At 44.2% G+C, this 17,702-nt stretch overlaps 1 protein-coding gene across 9 annotated transcripts in view; it reads right to left on the bottom strand.

Moving 5' to 3' along the window:
• THSD7B (thrombospondin type 1 domain containing 7B) overlaps positions 1 to 17,702 on the bottom strand; it is a 518,195-nt gene that overhangs the window by 309,486 nt on the left and 191,007 nt on the right. The window contains exon 1 of one of the 9 annotated variants that reach the window (XM_066999217.1): positions 10,999 to 11,112. The exons of 6 other annotated variants lie outside the window; for them this stretch is intronic. The gene's annotated coding sequence lies outside the window, so the exon portion shown is untranslated. Of the gene's footprint in view, positions 1 to 4,880; positions 5,080 to 10,529; positions 10,673 to 10,998; positions 11,113 to 17,702 lie in introns of those variants that run through there. 2 more of the 9 variants (XM_066999218.1, XM_066999219.1) reach the window with 2 other exon arrangements.

Genomic DNA, 17,702 nt, shown 5'->3' with positions numbered 1-17,702 from the left:
CTTGCTAGAGTCTGAAGTGTGTTTCTTTGGAAACAAATCTTTAACCTTCTTTAGATACAGAACCTCATGTTTCACTTACCACACAGCACCCGACAAGACAGCCAGCCTCCAGACTTTCTGAGCTGTGTCCACCTGCAGACATCCACACACATTTAAGCAGAGCACAGCTGGAAGAGGAGCAGGGGAAAGGCAAGGCGCTGGGCTGCGCTCATCTGCCTCCCTCGAATACCCAGGAATTTCATGGACTGGCCTAGGAGACTTCTGCCATTTCAAACGCAAACAAAATCTATCCCTTACAACTCTCTACCAGCCTAATAGGAAACACGTTTTCCTGTAGAACATGCAAAAGGGAGGAAATTTAATCCAAACACATCATTACATAGTCCAATAGGATTTCTTACAAACTCTAGGAAGTGCTCCACTGAAAGCAAGCTCCTAGTGACTAAGTCTAAAAGGCATATTGGAAAAATAACTGCAATAGCCAAATCTAAATAGTTTTCCACAGATCATCAACAAGCATATCTGAAATAAAGAGGAAGAAAAAATTCTGCCACCTGTTGTTACAAAGTTAAACCAATTTAAAGATTTTTTTTTTTTTTTTAAATCTTGTTTGCAAATCATCATATTTCCCCTACAATTCTCCTCCTTCCCTAGAGATGAGAGGATTCTTTCTAAGGACACAGGGAGGGAGGCAGAGTAGTGAGAGCATCACAGCGGTGAGGAAAGCCTGGAAAAAAATTTAGCGTCGAGTGACTTTACAAAAGATTCTTTTGCAAAAAGAACTGTAGAAATGATGAAGAAGTTAATTCTTTCTGCAACACAGGAAACTTTTTATTTCCAAACCCTTGCTTGCACAAATAAGCATGCAATTAATCTATTGAATACGTTAGTTAGAGAAGGAAAGCAGAAATAGCTTCACTATCATTATACAGAATCCTACAAGCAGCTGAGGAAATCCAAGTTCCTTAAAAATTATTGCCACAATGAACACCATGATCTATTTCAATAGCAAGTTCTACCACATATCCCCGATTCCCTGAATATTTACACGTTTCCAATATAGCCTGAACCAATGGTAAGCATTCAGCAACATAGTGCAAGCATACATAGGATACTTCATGTATTTTAAGCCAACATACCTCTTTAATAATCCTGTAACATTAAAACATAAACTAGAGAGAACAGAGCGTAACTCGCAAACACAAAGATGCCAGCCTGAAGATGGAAGATCAAGCATGACATTTACTGAAAGGCTGTGATAATACCGTATCAGGAACTTTTTACCAAAATTTAACACACACAAAAAAAAAACCCACACCTACAGAGTGGTCTCTACGCTGGATGGCTCAAGGCACTGACGGTATGTGCTGCACTACCTAATTCCTGCTGTTGCTGTTTCTTCGAGCTTGATCCTGCACCGTCTGTGGCAAGGGAATGGAAAGTCCTAAATGCAGCACACAACTAAAGTAATGCCACAACACTTCAGACAGTTAACACCCAAGTTACCAGCATGTTGATCTGATTTTGGAGTAGCAAGGAAAAAAAAACAGCCCCCATTTTTGGGATCTTGCTGTGTCATCCCTTACAGGGCATTAACATCGCCCTCCTCCACAAGCAAGCCCTTAAAGATTCCAATCCGTTATCCTTTACAGGGAGCAATTAATGCTGCTATTCAAAGTTTCTGACCTTTAGCTCTCAGTCCCAGTAGGGTTATTCAGATTTTTCTTTTTAAGTTTAGCTGAAAACAGTAACTATTTGCATCTTCCTAAGGCAGACGTGCAATAATCCTAACCGCAAACTGGAGTCAGTTTCAGAGAAGTAATTCCCAAAGCTTTCACCTCCAAACACGCTCTTCTCTTCAGGACCAGATGCTTTCCAAATTCTGCTAGCATTTCCAGATCGCTTCAGTTTTGATGTTCTCCCTTCCAGAGGTATTTTAGCAAATAGCATTGAAAATGCTTTCAGAGCAGCATGAAGTTTCACATCCCATGCTGCATTCCTCCTCCTCCTCCTCCGCAGGAGGATGACCAGTGCTATGATTATTTTCAGCGAAGCCGCAGTGTTCGGTTCAATTTCCTTTCTTTCTACTGACACTGCTCCCCGCTCCATTTTCCTGCCCCCCTTTCTTTTCCTTAAAATTATATGCCCAGCTTCGCTGTTGCTTCTTTTAGGAACATTCCTAAGGAAATGTCACAAAATCAAATTAATGTAATTACTATTCATTGCCTTCATCTAATTTTTACTTTAAAACCACCAAACAAGGAGAAAAACTGAGCATGGTATCTTCAGAACTGACCCACATGGGCACCTTGCACTTTCTTTTCGAAGTATAATTAACACATGCTGTCGTTTACGAGGCAAAAATTCCCACACACACACAAAAAAAAACGTACCCCATACAGTCAAAAACAAATCATCAATTTCAACCCATCGATACTTCTGTGTTAAACATCCCTGACAGGAAAGTCGTTACAGCTCATCTGGAAGACTGACAGGCCGAGATTCCTCTAGACCCAGAGAAAGGGTACTCCAGAGCCGAGAATGATCCAAAGAAAAAGACAAAAAGTTACACCTATGTAAACGGAGAGAGAGCCGGGCTGAGCTAGCGCTGTGCAGGGAAGAGGCAATCAACTTGACAGTAAGCGTAATTAGCGTTGTACTTCCTGCCAAGATTAGACATGATATAAGCACATATATCAGATGAATTTGACGTGATATATTACTACTGCTGTGCCCAAATATATAAAATGGGGTGGAGAGTGGATTGCATGGCTTTTGGAGGGGTGGGAGTGTATTTTTTGTTGCTATTTTATGTTAAAGGAGGAGAAAAAAGTATTTGACATGCCATTTCTGTCTCCATCTTATTTGTTCATTAAAGTTTCCTCTCCTTTCTAGCTTCTATTTCCATCATGATCAGAGTGACATAAAACATCCTCTTTGTTGCCGCTCACTAAAATCGAAGCTGCATCATGTCTCTTTTTCATGTCTTTTCTCCCCTCCTTGTCATTCAGAGGTTTCAATCCATTGGCTTTCCGCACACATTTGCAGTCCGAGCCTGTTTCTCAACACCAGCCTTCTTGTTTACCTCTTCTCTTTCTTGTTTTCACCCACCAAAACTCCTTCCCCTGTCATGTATCAGCTCCAAATCGCCACCATCTCATGTCACTCACACACCAACCCCTTTTCGTTGTCCCCACGCCAGACTCCCATCTTTGCAAACAACCACTTAGTATGAGTAGTTTCCTATTATTTTAAACACACGTCTACTGTTTTCCTTTCCACGAACCACACATTTACCTCACCACTCTCCGTCAACTCCTAAAGCTCCTCTGCATTTGCTCTTTCTTCCACCAGGTTAGCCTCAGCACGGTGGACTGTCCCAGCCCACATCTTTCTTGCTCACTGCAGCACACTGACCCAACATTTGAGACTCGTTTCAGATCTCTCTGCATTTAGCAAAACGAGACAAATTAGTGAGACGCTGCACTGACTGCTGCAAAGAAATCTGTCCCTACCCAACTCCAGCCCCAAGCTCCACAGACACAAAACACAAACCACAGCATGATCTAAACTGTCAACAGAAGCCTCAAAAACCCTTATTTGAGAGTTATCCCATCAAACACATGTTTCTAATACCTAATTTAGGCCCAATACTTGAAAAGAAGAAAGAGAATCATGCCCAACTCGACACAAGAGCAGAAATAACAGGAAGACAGGAATCCTCAAGGCTCTTAGGGCTGGACCTGAAGATTAATGGGCTTCTCTGTTCAGTTGCCGAACTGCAAAAATAGTGAAGAGGGAAAAGAAAAAACTAGACAAACCTGAACACCACCCCTTCCCAAAAGAAAAAAAAAAAAAAGAACTGAATGAGAACTGAATGCTTATTTTCTTTCTAGCTTTTGCTAGAAAGCAATCCTAAAGTTTTCCCTTAGAAGCTGTCAAGTCTTATTCCAGAAAAGTGACCACTTCACCAGGGGGGGAATTTAACCTTCTGCTTATTTTTTTTTTTTATTTCCACTTTTTCCAAATATTTACTTAAAACTATCACAATGAAATTTTGCAACCCTTAGACAAAACTTAGCAAGTTTCCAAATTATTTTACTACTTCTAAAATGGTGATCTCTCACTAGCAATACACTCTCCGTGAACTAAGATTTAGCTTGAAGCTCTGACCCTCTCAGTTTAATGCAACCTCAAAACTTCTTACTAAAGTACCTGAAATGGAAAAAAAAAATACATATTTTTTTGGATGGAAAGTTTAAAACGACTTCACCTCAAGAAGTGAGCCTTTACCTGGACTTGTCTGTACTACTCGAGCAAACACAGAGCGTATTGCTGTTCATTTCCTGACAAATTACTCTCCAAGAGAATACAAATCATCAGCGCTGAGCTTCAGAAACGCTCTGGAAGAGCTGTCTCAATTCACTAGAGACAAAAAGCCAGCCACAGAGCAGACTACGTCCCAGTGGAAAGCCTCCCTCTCTCATAAACAGGGGTTTTAATCCCATTCACTAATGGCTGAATTGCATTCACCTTTATTGTGCTACATCTTCAGACAGCTTTTCCATCCATTACATTTTTTTGTTGTGGGCATATTCTCTATTTTATTAACAGCTGTAACATAATTCAATACATATTCCGAAACAAGACAGGTTATCTTCCTGACTGTTTTAAAACATTTCACAGCTGAAGCACAGCTAAATTTTTAATTAGGAAAACAAGACCAGAGGAAAAAAAAAAAAAGAAATCCTACTGTGTGTTTCTATTGGGATGATCTGTAAAAATATATTTGCCTTATCTGTCAAGCCTCCCCCACCACCCAAGTTTCCTCTTTCCCAAATGAATGCCCTGTACTAAAGCCGATGCTACATAAACCATACCTTATCACTAGAGATTGTTGCAATCACCGACTCCACCACATCCACCGTTACTGAAGCCGTATATCGTGTTTACTACGGATATCCAAAACGAATTACAGGATCTGAAATATGTGCTGCCTGTAGTTTTCTAAGTACCTCAGAACACACAGGTTAACGCCCAGGAACCGCTGCCCCCGTACTGCAGTAACCTCACTCTCACCATCCTGGCCTCTCTAACATCTGATAACAGAACAGCTGAAAACAATTTCACACACCCCAGTGAAAACACAGCAATTTACTGACAACAGACACCTGAGCAAAGACAAAAACCTCTACCTAATGACCAAGTAACACTCGCACCATGTATGTATAAACATATTTATATAAAAATCTACAAACCCTGCTATGGCGAGTTCCGCTCTCCACAATCTCCTGTTCGCAACACAACAGACAGAAATCTAGGCTGCTTTCGTAACATATGAACATGAGTTATTAGCTATTGCGGGAGATGGATCAAAAACTGCCTCCACTGTACCTGATAACTGAAGAGATTGTTTCGTGCGATCTTCCTTTTGGAAGGCTACGCCAGGCTGGAAGAACCAAGAGGCACGAGCATCCTTCTGTCCAGTCTTGTCAAGTCGGGGACAGACGAGAGCGATTCGCTCACTCTGAGCGAGGGCAGGAACAGAAGTCTGCCACTCTAATTTAGTCTGTTTCCAGCATTTGAAATATACTTACCATTCACTGCTTTCTCCTTCTCTGAAGGAATATTTACATCTTCTATTTAAAGAAGTGAGTCAGACTATTTCTCTGTTTCTGAATAGTTTTTAAGTAGCTTTAAAGGTTCGTTTCATTTTTTAAACAGACTTTCCCTCTCTTCTTCACACTGCCCTTCCAGGCCACATCACCTCAGCCGAAACACTTTTCATACTTTACTACACCGCAACTGGGTTTGCGAGCTCTGGCCGTGTCACAGACAGGGGGAGACGGGTGCTTCAGACAAGCAGGCAGCAGATCAGCCCAGGTGCTCCCCAAAAACCTGCCCGCAGCCAGCCCGGCACACGCACGAGGAGCCCAATGCTCGCTGACTGTGTGAGCAGACACTGCACATCGTGCAGTCGCCTTCTGCCCAGGAAAGGCCAGGGTCTGCAACCCCACTGAGAGCCAATTTCCAGCCCACAGTGGACAGTGCTGTGCCAGACAGGCAAGGACGGGGTCTTTTGGACTAAAATAAACCTGCTTAGGCAGGTTGAATTTATGACATCATTAATGTACAGTTTTCTTTGCTTTCTTGGTGGCCCTTGAATGTCTCTGCCCTCATCCCTTTCATATATTTTCTCAGAAAAGCTTCCTATTATGTTGTCCTGGTTCCAGTTAGGACAGAGTTAAGTAGCTCATAGTAGCTGGTAGGGTGCTATGTTTTGGATTAGGATGAGAAGAGCGCTGATAACATGCTGATGTTTTAATTGTTGCAGAGCAGTGTTTACACCAGGCCAAGGACTTTTCAGCTTCTCGCTCTGTCCTGCCAGCGAGCAGGCTGGGGGTGCAGCAGGAGCTGGGAGGGGACAGACCCAGGACAGCTGACCCAAACTGGCCAAAGGGGTATTCCATACCATCTGACGTCATGCTAAACAATATATAGGGGTGGCTGGCCGGGGTGGGGGGCCGGCTGCTCGGGGATAGGCTGGGCATCGGTCAGCGGGTGGTGAGCAATTGCATTGTGCATCACTTGTTTCTTACACATTATTATTGTTAATACTATTATCATTATCACTATTATTATTATTATTGTTATTATTATATTCCTGTCTTAATAAACTGTCTCTATCTCAACTCACCGGCTTCACTTTCCCGTTTCTCTCCCCCATCCCAGAGAGGGAGGGGGGAGGGTGAGCGAACGGCTGTGGGGTGTTTAGCTGCCAGCCGGGTTAAACCACAACATATGTGAATACAAGGAAAAGAAAAAAAAAAACTTTTAAACTAGCTAGTTTATTTTCAGATAAAATATATGCATTAGCAAGTAAGTTGGTCTCAACGGAAAAGAAAGAGAAGCAATCAAAAAACCTTCCCCCAAAAAATTAGAAGCAGATTATTGTTCAGAATGCTTTCACTTATACTTCCTTTTTTATGATTTTTATTTGTTGAGCTTTTATTTTGATGGAAACAGTAATGCAGCATGTCCTTACTACTCAAGCATTTAAACTAAATACAGAGAAATACAAAGGAATGTCTAAAGATGACTCAGTAAGGAGCACTCAACAAGGAGCAGAAAGAGCATTACCAGTACGTTCATGGTAGGCTCACCAGTCCAAAGCACGGTATTTTTAGCGTGTCATGTTCCAGACAAGAGGGTACACAGCGAGCACTTGTGCTCAGACCCAGCAGCGAGGTAGGTCGGTCTGTCAGTGATGCAGAGGCTGGACTTGTGCAGGCTCACAGAGCAAGCACAGAAACCTTGCAGAGTTTCTGGTGTAACTTGCCCAACACGGCTCTTTTTGTTGTTGTTATCCCCCGGCACAACTCCCTAGGATTTTTCAAGTAAACGAACTCATCTTACCTGTGGTGCTTTGCCTGTTTCTCCTACCACAGCACCCATTTTGCCACTACCCTGGAAAGAGGCCTGCACGCGGTGGGACACGGCCTACAGGCCTGCAGCGTGCTGCCCGGGCAACCCCACCAACTCCTCACGGCCTGCCCGCCCACCTGTGCACTTGATCTCAGGGCAAACAACAGAAAATGTAACCTCGCTAATATTTAAAATGCTACCTCAGGAGTAAATTACATTTTTTCAAAGCTCAGGAAGAGCGGGAGGGACATGTGGGCAAGCTCAGGGTGTGGAAGGACCCAGAACGTGCCGCGCCACAACGGCACAGAGGGTTTTGGCCAGTAAGTCGGATCTGTCGTACTAAGAAACTCGACTATAATGAGGCAAGACAGCCCATCCGTAGCTGCTAAACTTTCCTGGTTTACAGGCAAACCACATCAGCTCTCACTCCCAGGCATTCCCAGCGGCTCTCCCTCCCCTCAGCTGTACTGGTTACACAGGAGCCTGCAAGCTGTGGCCAGAACAAGAGAAATTTTCATCTTCTGTCTATTGTGTTTACTAACAGTAAAGCTAAGTTTTGCAAAAACAATGCTTTTGTCTCACAGAACTGAAACAAACCCCTGAGATTCAAGCAAGTTCCTAGCTGTTGATAACCCAGACACGTGCTTTTCAAACACGCTCCCCAGCAGCCTGGCTGGACAGCCTCCCTCAGCTACAAAACAACTCAAGTTCCTACAACAGCCTCTGCATCAGGCAGCTTGAGCAGACAGGCTTCCACTTTTCCTCTCATCTGGCCTATCAATAGCATTGACCCCCGGCACCACATACACCGATAAAGCACAGCATACACCTGCAACAGAGAATGGAGAAACTTACCTCGCTGAACAACAGCCTGAAGGCATTTCCATCACCTCTTTAATCGGCAACAGCATCCCTGTTGCTCAGCTTTCATAATCCCTTTAAGTTATGGTGGATGGCTGCAAGAAGCATTGCAGGGCAGAGAGGCAGAACAGACAGGCATTTATGTTGTCGGCACAGCACTGACAACTCAACGTATTTATTTATTTTTTTATTATTATTTTCTTATCCCACTCTTCGCTTACAGCCTGTGCAGCCAGACAAGCTTAGTTGCCTTGGACACCTGGATAGGACCACTCACATCACAGCACATCTTCCAGCACGACCCCCTGCCCACCTACCAACAGCTACGGGCAATCAAAAGCTGCCAAAGTGCAGCCACCACCTGTTTTCTCCAGTCCCGAAGACCCCTCTCGTGTCGCTACCTCTGTGCCGTAATTCAGCGGCGAGCTTGGCACGCGGTGCCCGCAGCATCTGGCGTGTTTCACCTGCTCCAGCTCAGCCTCCTCACGTGCTCTCCTGTCACCAGCCGCGGTGACAGTGGCTGCTGTTCCACGCACACAGAAGGAGCAGTGTCTAAAGCAGGCACGAGAGCACTGCTGATCTGTTTGATAGCAGTGTTTCTGAGGGCAAGACGTAAGAGACTGAAAACTGGTTTTGGGGAAAAAAAAATTTATACTGAAGTGCAAGGAGACCTCTGGGAATCCCCATAAAGCCAGACTTTTTGCCAGCAAACCCCAGAACTTTTGTGCTGTAAGAAGCAGTTAAAAGCAACAGCACGAGTGCCTCCTACCAGAGCAGCGTGTCAGCAAACACACATCAGCGCGATCCTTATCAGTAAAGCTTTCTAGTGAAGAGACGTCCCTAGAAAGCAGTCACTAACAAATACAGTTTTCCTGAATATCATTACTGATCCAGAAGTAATGAAATAGCAGATAATATGGCCCCAGGGTACAAATCAACCACCTACCCTAATGCATACAGATGGAGCTCAACAGCTCTTCTGGTCTTCCATTACCAGAGTGAAATGGGATCTCTGAAACACGATCGTTGCAAAACAGAAGAGAAGCTTACTCATGAGCAGTGTTTATTTCTGATTTTTTCAGAAAATGCTTTTAAATGTTGCAAACAGAGGAAAAAAAAATCTCCTTTTCCGACTGCATGAAGATGACCAGGCATAGCTTCCCCTCAGAGAAGCAAAATTAAAAAACAGAACGTAAAATCTCCTGCTCTTCCCTGATTTTGCAGGAGAGAAAAAAAAAAAAAAAAAAAAAAAAAAAGCTTTGCTAAGAAAAGTGACTAAATACTTACAATAATAATTAGCCATGAAACTGTACCCAGTCCCTCCAAACAAAGTAGCAAAACTGTCAGGACTTACAGCAGGCTCATGCTCCTCCTGTTGATGTTACACCAGGTAAAGCAGTAACTTCCACAGTGCTCTCAAACTGCCTCAGCAAGCGTGTGAGGCACAGGCAGGCACAGAAACCCTCCGCTCCCACCCTTAGGGAAACGTAGCACTTAACAGCAAGAGCCTACTCCTGCAAAGACATGATGTTGTGCATTTTGAACTGGTCACACTCACGCAAACCAGCCAGCCCAGGGCGCAGCACCGCACACACCGCACGAGTGCCAACGTATCCATATACACGTCTCTGAGAAGTAGCCCTGCACAGCCAGTTATGTTACGGTTAGGTTCAGTCATCTCTTTGGCACGACCTTACTTGAACTCCAATGAAATCCTTTCAGAAGCTAGTTTACCACTTTTGTTAAAAAAAGTTTGAAGACCTTACAGTGCAGGCTGAACACCCACACAGGGCACCCCCGTGGCAAAAGGCACAAGAAACAGAAGTTCCCCTTGTCACCACGTCCCTTCTCATGCGCTTTCAGTGGCACCTGTTTCTAACAGGTGCATTATCCTGCTCAACACAATAAATACATCCTCTACGTGCTTTTTTTTCAAAAAAACACTAATTTTCGTTTTTGCTAGATAAATTACACAACATACAATTATACAGAAGAGCTAGAGGTGGGGGTCAGCAAGTACCTCCGTGACCCCCAGCTCCCACAAAAGCATCCCCAGCCGCCCGAGCGGGCAGCGGCAGAGGAGCAGGATCAGCTAGCCCTCCTCCTCACCTGCTCCCCACCAAGAAACTCCACATGCTTTGACCTTGAGCGAACAACAAAGCACAAGATAAACAAACACACAAGCATGACAAATTAGGAATCAACGCTTACAGTAGCTCACGGTTAAGGAAGCAGCAGATTACCTTATTTAAAATCACTGACCGAAGAACCAACGGAGGGAAAAGACAAGTCAAACATTTCAGTGGTGTGACCGGGGCTGGGTGGTTGACAAAGTACGATTTTATCAGCCATCCTGCACGACGGAGAGAACCAAAAAGAGAGAGAGAGAGGAGCGAGAGGCAGCTCCGCGAGCCGCCGCTGCGCTACTTTTAAAAGCCCTTTAAAGCCAGAGTTTGCAGCAGCCGCCTCCCGGAGCCCAGCCGGGCTCTGCCCGCTGCCCTAATACCGATCCCCATTAACTCACACCTCGCCGCGGACCTCCCCCAGCACCCCAGGGCGCAGGGGAGGCGCGCCGGGGCCGGGTACCCGCATCCCCCCGCGGAGCATCCCCATCCCGCCGGGCTCCTGGGGGGCCCAAAGCGGGGAATTTGAGCCGGGGCTGCCCGGGACCCCCCCCGCAGACCCCCTCCCCAGCCCGGAGGGTGGCCGCACCTCCTGTCGGCGGGGCGGCTGTGCGGTGCCGGCGCCGCGGGCGAGCCCCCGGGGCGGTCGGGGCGGCGCCCTGAGCCGCTCGGCCCCGCGGCGCGGAGGGGCTGCCTCGGGCGGGCGGAGCGAAGATGGAGGAGGCTCGGCAGCCGCCCCCCGGCCCGCCCAGCGCACCGGCACGGCTCCCGGCTCCGGCAGCAGGACGAACGGGAGCCGCCTGACGCCCTCTGCCGAGCGGCGCCGAGAGGGAACGAGATGGGACGGGACGGGATGGCGTGGCACGGGAGGGGATGGCATGTGGCTTGGCATGGCATGGCATGGCATGGCATGGCTTGGCATGGCATGGGAGGGGAAAGGAAAGGGGCCCAAGAGGCTCCGCAGTGCCGGGCAGGTTCCTCCATCAAGAGCAAGGAGCCAACGGTGCGCGCTTGCAGCTTGGATACCCTTTGGGGATACCCTTAGGGGGATGCTCCTCAGGCATCTAAGGTCAAAGCAGACCAACTTCTCCGCGCATCCTATTAGCTATGAGGTGATCCTACCAACTGGGGCACCATTCGTTGTGGCCGTATGCTGCCATGGCCCCCAACTCACAACCCTGTGTTTTTCCACCCCTTCTCACCAAGCGCACCCTGCTGCGCCTGGCGCTCCAACAGGCACCGCCTGCACCTGCAAAAAGCCCCCCTGGGTCATCTCCTGTTTTCAGGAATTCAATTAGTGCCCGAGATCACCAAGCAGGCTGACGGCCTCGATTAAGAAGGGAATATTTATTGATTGCAGGAAGAGGAGGAAGGGTGGATACTGAATCCATCACTTTTTAAATACACGAAGTGAATGTTCTCAGTTTAGTTTATCGGCACTGCTTAGAAATTCAAGTAGGCATTATTCGGTGCAGCCAAGGCTTTTTTTACACCCAGTCAGTACATTAAGGGATTATTCAGGAAAAATTAATGCATGTATCCAGCTTACCAAGTACCCAACGACTGTACACACATTGCCATTACTACAATATTTATTCCACCTTTTCACACAGTTCTTATTTCTGCGCTCTTACAGAAGGTTTGTTCTCACACTATGCAGAGTGTGAAACTAATTATGACTACTGAGAGTGAAAAATAACTCCGCTGACACGAAGCTGCTATTAATGAATGACAGTCGGGCCCTGTAAGACTAACACATGACCTCTGCACTAACACTGCACCCCAGGGATAACCCAGTCAGGCTCTGAAAATTAGCTCACCCGGCAAGTTTTCCATTCAATGAGAATAATGTATGTAATGTTTCTTGTGACACAGTTGTCACTCATGCTTCTCGTTTTATTTTCTCTTTACATAAATTTTACATATCAGAAAATCATTATGCGCTGACTGTTCATATTACCGTAGCATCCACAGATGCCAAATGAAACCAGAACTTCATTGTGCTGTGTAATAAGCAAGCGTTCTTCCTACAAAGGAAAGAAATAATAAGCAGTAGAATAGAGATGGAGGCAGAGAGATGTGATGATATTTTAGCACAGGGCATGCAGTCGTTATCCCAGACTGAAATGCGAGTTTCCTGCCCCAGCTCCGTTCTGCCCGTTTCTCTCACCGATGACTGGGCGTCTTTCCTGGGAAAGGAAAATCCACCAGAAAATGCAATCGACTGGGTCAGGAATGCCTCAAACTAGTTTTCGTGAGAAAAGTTGCACTTCCCAAAGTAGAAACGCTTCCTCGAAGGCGATTCCTTTAAAAAAGGTTTTCTCTGGGGGTGTCTCGGGGCAGAGAGCCCTGCCCTAGGTCCCAGCAGCAAGTGACAGAGGGCAAGCTTGCCATCAGTGTGCAAGCTCAGGGCCCGCTCCATTCATTGCACACATTCAGGCTTTGCTACTCTGCCTTGAAACTTCAGCGTTCCTCAAAATCTTTGCAGAGGAATATATATTATCTAAAAGATATGTAGAAAATAAACACAGAGTAAATAGGTAGGAAATACATGAAACAAGCCTGCTTTTCTCCATTTGAGTAGAGTTGGAGTAAAAGAACAAGCAACATTAACAGGAAAATATAGCATAAACGCAGAGCTTGGAACTCAAAGTAACCTGCTTGGCTTTATTTTTCTTTAGCCCAGATCACCTGTTGTTTCTTCTTGTTTCTGCTGTTTCTGGTCCTCCTGTTACACGGGGTGTGCCTGCTTTGTGGGGCTCAAAGAAAGAAAACTGGTACCCGAGTACTGTGGGTACGGGAAGCATTAAGCCAATTCTTGCTTATGGATGACTGGCTTGGACTAAGAAGAGAATAACAAAGCCACTTGAATGACAGCTTGGATCAAGTTCATAATGACCTGGTTTGTACAGGCCAGGTGTTATGTAGATTGGAGCTTGTTATTGTGCATAATTTTGGCAAGCCTTGCTACGCAACAGCCAGTTCCAGCAGAGCTGGGCATAAAGCCACATACTACAGGCAGGTCTATCTTCAGCAAGATGGGTAAAGAAGCCGTCTTTTTCTGTTCTCTGTACCGTGGGGATGTGAACCAACCTGCCCGCACAGCATCTGGAATTAAGCTTATGAAGGAATAGAGAACATTTTCAAAACATGGAAATCCAGACTTAAAAATGAAGAGGAGAGCATGCATAAAAACACATCGACAAGTTTAGTCTACTTCTTAGGGAGCAAAAATTGAAAGCAAAATTATACAGGATATAAGCCTTCCACTACAGTATCAATGGTAAGTGATCAGACTATGTTACAAAATGTCCCTATCAATATATTCTGCATCTGTTAGAAAGTCTTCCACAATATTATATGAATTTTTACGCTATCTTACAGTAGTTACTTGAGTAATGTGGATGAAGAGCTGTCAAAATTAGGTTTCACCTGCGATTTATTTTCTCACACTTTACCATTTAATACGATTTGTCACTCAAATTGGTCTTAAATGCTATTCTTTCTTCAGATGGCCATTTTTAAAAAAAGAGAAAGATAGGAAAAAAAGATCAGGAAAAGCATCTTGGGTGCAACTTTTGTAATCATAATTAATGGTGAACTTTCAGGATATCTGAACACTTTTCACTATCACTCGTTATGTATTTTTATGCCCACAGTTAATATAAGGGACTGTGCAGATCAGATCAAACCTAGTCAGATTAATTAATCCAGTTTCTATCCTTTGTTATAATGAAGACTGCATTAGTGTGGTGATAGCAGTGCTTTTACACAGCACCACAAAAACAAATCTAACTTAGGGGGGAAAAAAGTAAAAAAAAAAAAAAAATCTGAACTATATAATCTTTACCAGAATGCTATAACTGCAAATAAATGACAGCTTTTTCCATATATGAAATATGGCATTTTTACTGTAGTAGCATCAGCTTTCATATTGAAGTCAATGGCTCCACAGAAAAAAAAAAAAAAAGAAAGCCAAGCAGATAATGAATGCCTGCCACAATGGATTTGCAGTCTAAAGGCACAGCTTTAAACAAGTGTTACATACAGGACAGGCACCAAGTAGGTGTGGCTGTGTAGGCTTTAATGCTCCGCGGAAAGGTGGGTTACGAGGAGTTTCTTGAATCTGTCGTTGTTCCAGAACTTACACCAAGGTTTAGAAGTTATTTTTAATAGTCTATTATAAGTTGGGATCATGAGAATCTGCAAAAAAGAAATTATCCTCTCATCCGTAGGGGCAGTGCCTCAGAAATCGATGCTAATGAACAGACTGCAGCATAAGGAAGCTTGCATTTCCCGTGCTGCACCAATTCTGTGCATTCACAAGGGACACTGCAAGTGCCATCATGTGTAATTAGAAACAGGGAGGGGAAAAAAAAGGGATATCATTCATTCACACTTCTCATGGTGTCATTTCTTTGTGACAGACTTAACAGATTAAACAGGCATTCAGTTTAATATTATTCCTATTTAAGGACCAAACATAATTTATTTTTAATTATGAAGTTATCAAGACACCTGCCATAACTGATGGCAGTCCTGTTGTGAACATACCCTTAGATGATGACTTCTTTAGTAACACAGAAGAAACGCATGCAGGCAGGATATTTATCTTTATTAAGACTCTAGTTGGAGTACGCCTCGGTGAATACTTCAGCCAGTCTTAATGTTGATTTAAGTCCAAACCCAGCACCCACTCTTTAGTATAGTACCTCCTAGGCTGTTCTTCTCCACCCTGCTTCTGTGTGCTGTGGTAGGAAGGGATTTCTAAAGGACACACAACTCCTCTTTACATGACTTATTATACACTCCTGTTCAAGGTACAAGTACAGAGGGTGGTTCTGCTGGCTGCAAGGCGTAAGTGGCAAGTCAGAGCTAAATATTAGTAGAGATTTAATCCCCATGGCATCCCCTGGTGGTTCCCTAATCACTGCATGGAGAGTTGCTCTCACTCATCCTCCATTTCCCACTTCCCACTGTGTACAGTACCACAGTGGGTTATAGATGTTGCCAATTACACCATTGTACCAGAGGAGAGCAAACTCGTGCAATCAAAGAACTTTTCTAATAATGGGAGTGAAAGCAGAAAATTTTCTCCAGGTCTTGGCCAGCTTCTTCTTTTGTAGACGTCAGCAACCAAAGTGTTTGAGGAAGACTGGGGTCTGCTTTCTGTACCTAGCAAGAGCCATGACAAACAACAGCCCTGTGGCCAGAGCTGTCCCTTAACATTTTACGCACTGAAAATCTTTCCAAGTGCAAGTTAACTTTTTCAAGAGGGAGGAAAATGTTTGAACATTTACATTTTTTAGCACTACAGATGCAGGAAGAGATGATTTGCGTAGATCACCAGTTCTTATGAAATACTTACGAAGTTATAATTTAGACCCAAGAACCCATATCCTACAACCCTTCAACCATACAGGAGCACTAGCTATTGGCACTCTAGATCCTTTTGGGACAGATCCTCTGTCTGCAGTTCTGCTAACACAACTATATCAGCACTGGTACAGGAAGGTCAGACAACGCTACCTGCTCTCCTACAGACTTTACATGTACAAGGACTTTTTTTGTTTTCACCAACCCTAGAATGATTCATCCTGTTCAAATTTCAAGATCATCTTGAAATTGAGAAGGCAGGATCAGACTTTTGATGCCAATACTGGGTTGAAAAAGAGGGAATATTTATCAAATATATAATCAGTACAAATTGGAGTACAGACCAGAACCACTGAAAAAGACCAATTATCTTCTTGGCTAGAGTCCCTGGAGTTTAAAAATGTGATATCCTTGTTAATGTTCAAGGAAATACGGTACTTGTGTTGGTGTGTAAGAGAAAGTCTTTTGTAAGTATCATGGCATGCCAGTTAAAGAAAAACACGAGGACGGCGCGGCATAAAGCAATGCATCTGCCTCCTATTCAGTAGCCATGACAGGGCAAGAATTCCACCTGCCATGCAAAAGAAGAAAAGCTTCAATGGAGGCACTTCACAAGCTATTAACCTTTCCTGATTGGAGTCTTGCTTTACAGAAGGAGCAGCGAGCAGCGATTCTGCTCGTAGAAAGAAGGGCTTCCCTGCAAGTAGCAACTGGCAATAATTTAGCTGCTGGGGAACCTGTCAAGTATTAAGGTTTTTGTGTTCTGAGACACTAGTTGGTAACAAAGGTGATAGGAAGAGATAAAGAGGGCTCCAGGCTAGTGAGTAATTATTAGGTCTGAAAGCTTTTGATGGCTATGGAGCAGAAAACTCAAAATCACACCATTTTCTTATAATTTTGGATTTGCTTTTGGCTTTTTTGCTCTTTTTAGTGCTTCTGTTCCAGTGCTTTAATTAAACGTTGGAGGGGTTTGCCCTGCGCAATCAATAATGCCATTCTGATACCGATGTTAAATTGACTTGCTATTTTTATCATGCTTTTAGTTATTGCCTGTCATCCTTAGCCACGCCTCTGGGGCTCTGCAGATACGCATCACTGCAGGAGATTCCCAAGAAGGGTTTTTCCTCGAGGAGGTTCAATCCTGTCACATACTTCAGGAGCATCCACGCAAGAGATGAAGTCTCAGTTCCTGTGACAGATCATCACGCTATAAACGCTCAGAAATTTCTGCCTTGGAGTCACGGTCCGGTCCGGTGTCAGTGCACATCAATTGCTCTGTGCCCTTGCTAGATGGACTGTGGCACACAAAAACCTGCTTCACAGGTAAAAAAGCACGTATCGGGCAAGGACAGTCATGACTTATGTTCAGCCTCTGAAAGTTTGGACCATACTTCCAAATGTGTCAGTGGTGGGAAGAAGTTCCTGAATGTAGACAGCCATATGCAGAAATTTGGTTTGACCCAGCCATCTTCCTAATGAACAGCTTCCACTTCGTAGTGCACTGCACTGAACCTGGCTGGCTCTGTCTTGTGAATATTTTACACAGCCAGTCGCTTTATACAGAAGAATTTCTAGTGCTATTTCATATATATGAAAAAAAAAATCCACCTTTAATAATACTACATAATATGTTTCTAAATTTACTATTTAAATGAACTATTAAATTCCCTGTCAACAAGAAATAGGAAAGTGTTCACAATGTAGATGGCTGCAATTTTTAAGACAAAAAGAAAAAGAAAAAAAAAGAATTTAAGATTCCACAACAGAAATAGGATGAAAAAAAATAATAGAAATTCAGTCAACAGCTGAATATTCCTTTACATTTTCCAGAAGACTTGCACAAAAAGCAGTCACCACCTTTCGCCTAAAGACCCAAAGAAGAGAGGGATGTTCAGCCCAGCTGATGGCCTTCCCTTT

This window comes from Anser cygnoides, chromosome 6, assembly GCF_040182565.1.
Source record: "Anser cygnoides isolate HZ-2024a breed goose chromosome 6, Taihu_goose_T2T_genome, whole genome shotgun sequence".
NCBI classification, from domain to species: domain Eukaryota; kingdom Metazoa; phylum Chordata; class Aves; order Anseriformes; family Anatidae; genus Anser; species Anser cygnoides.
This window is presented reverse-complemented; position numbering and strand designations above follow the sequence as displayed.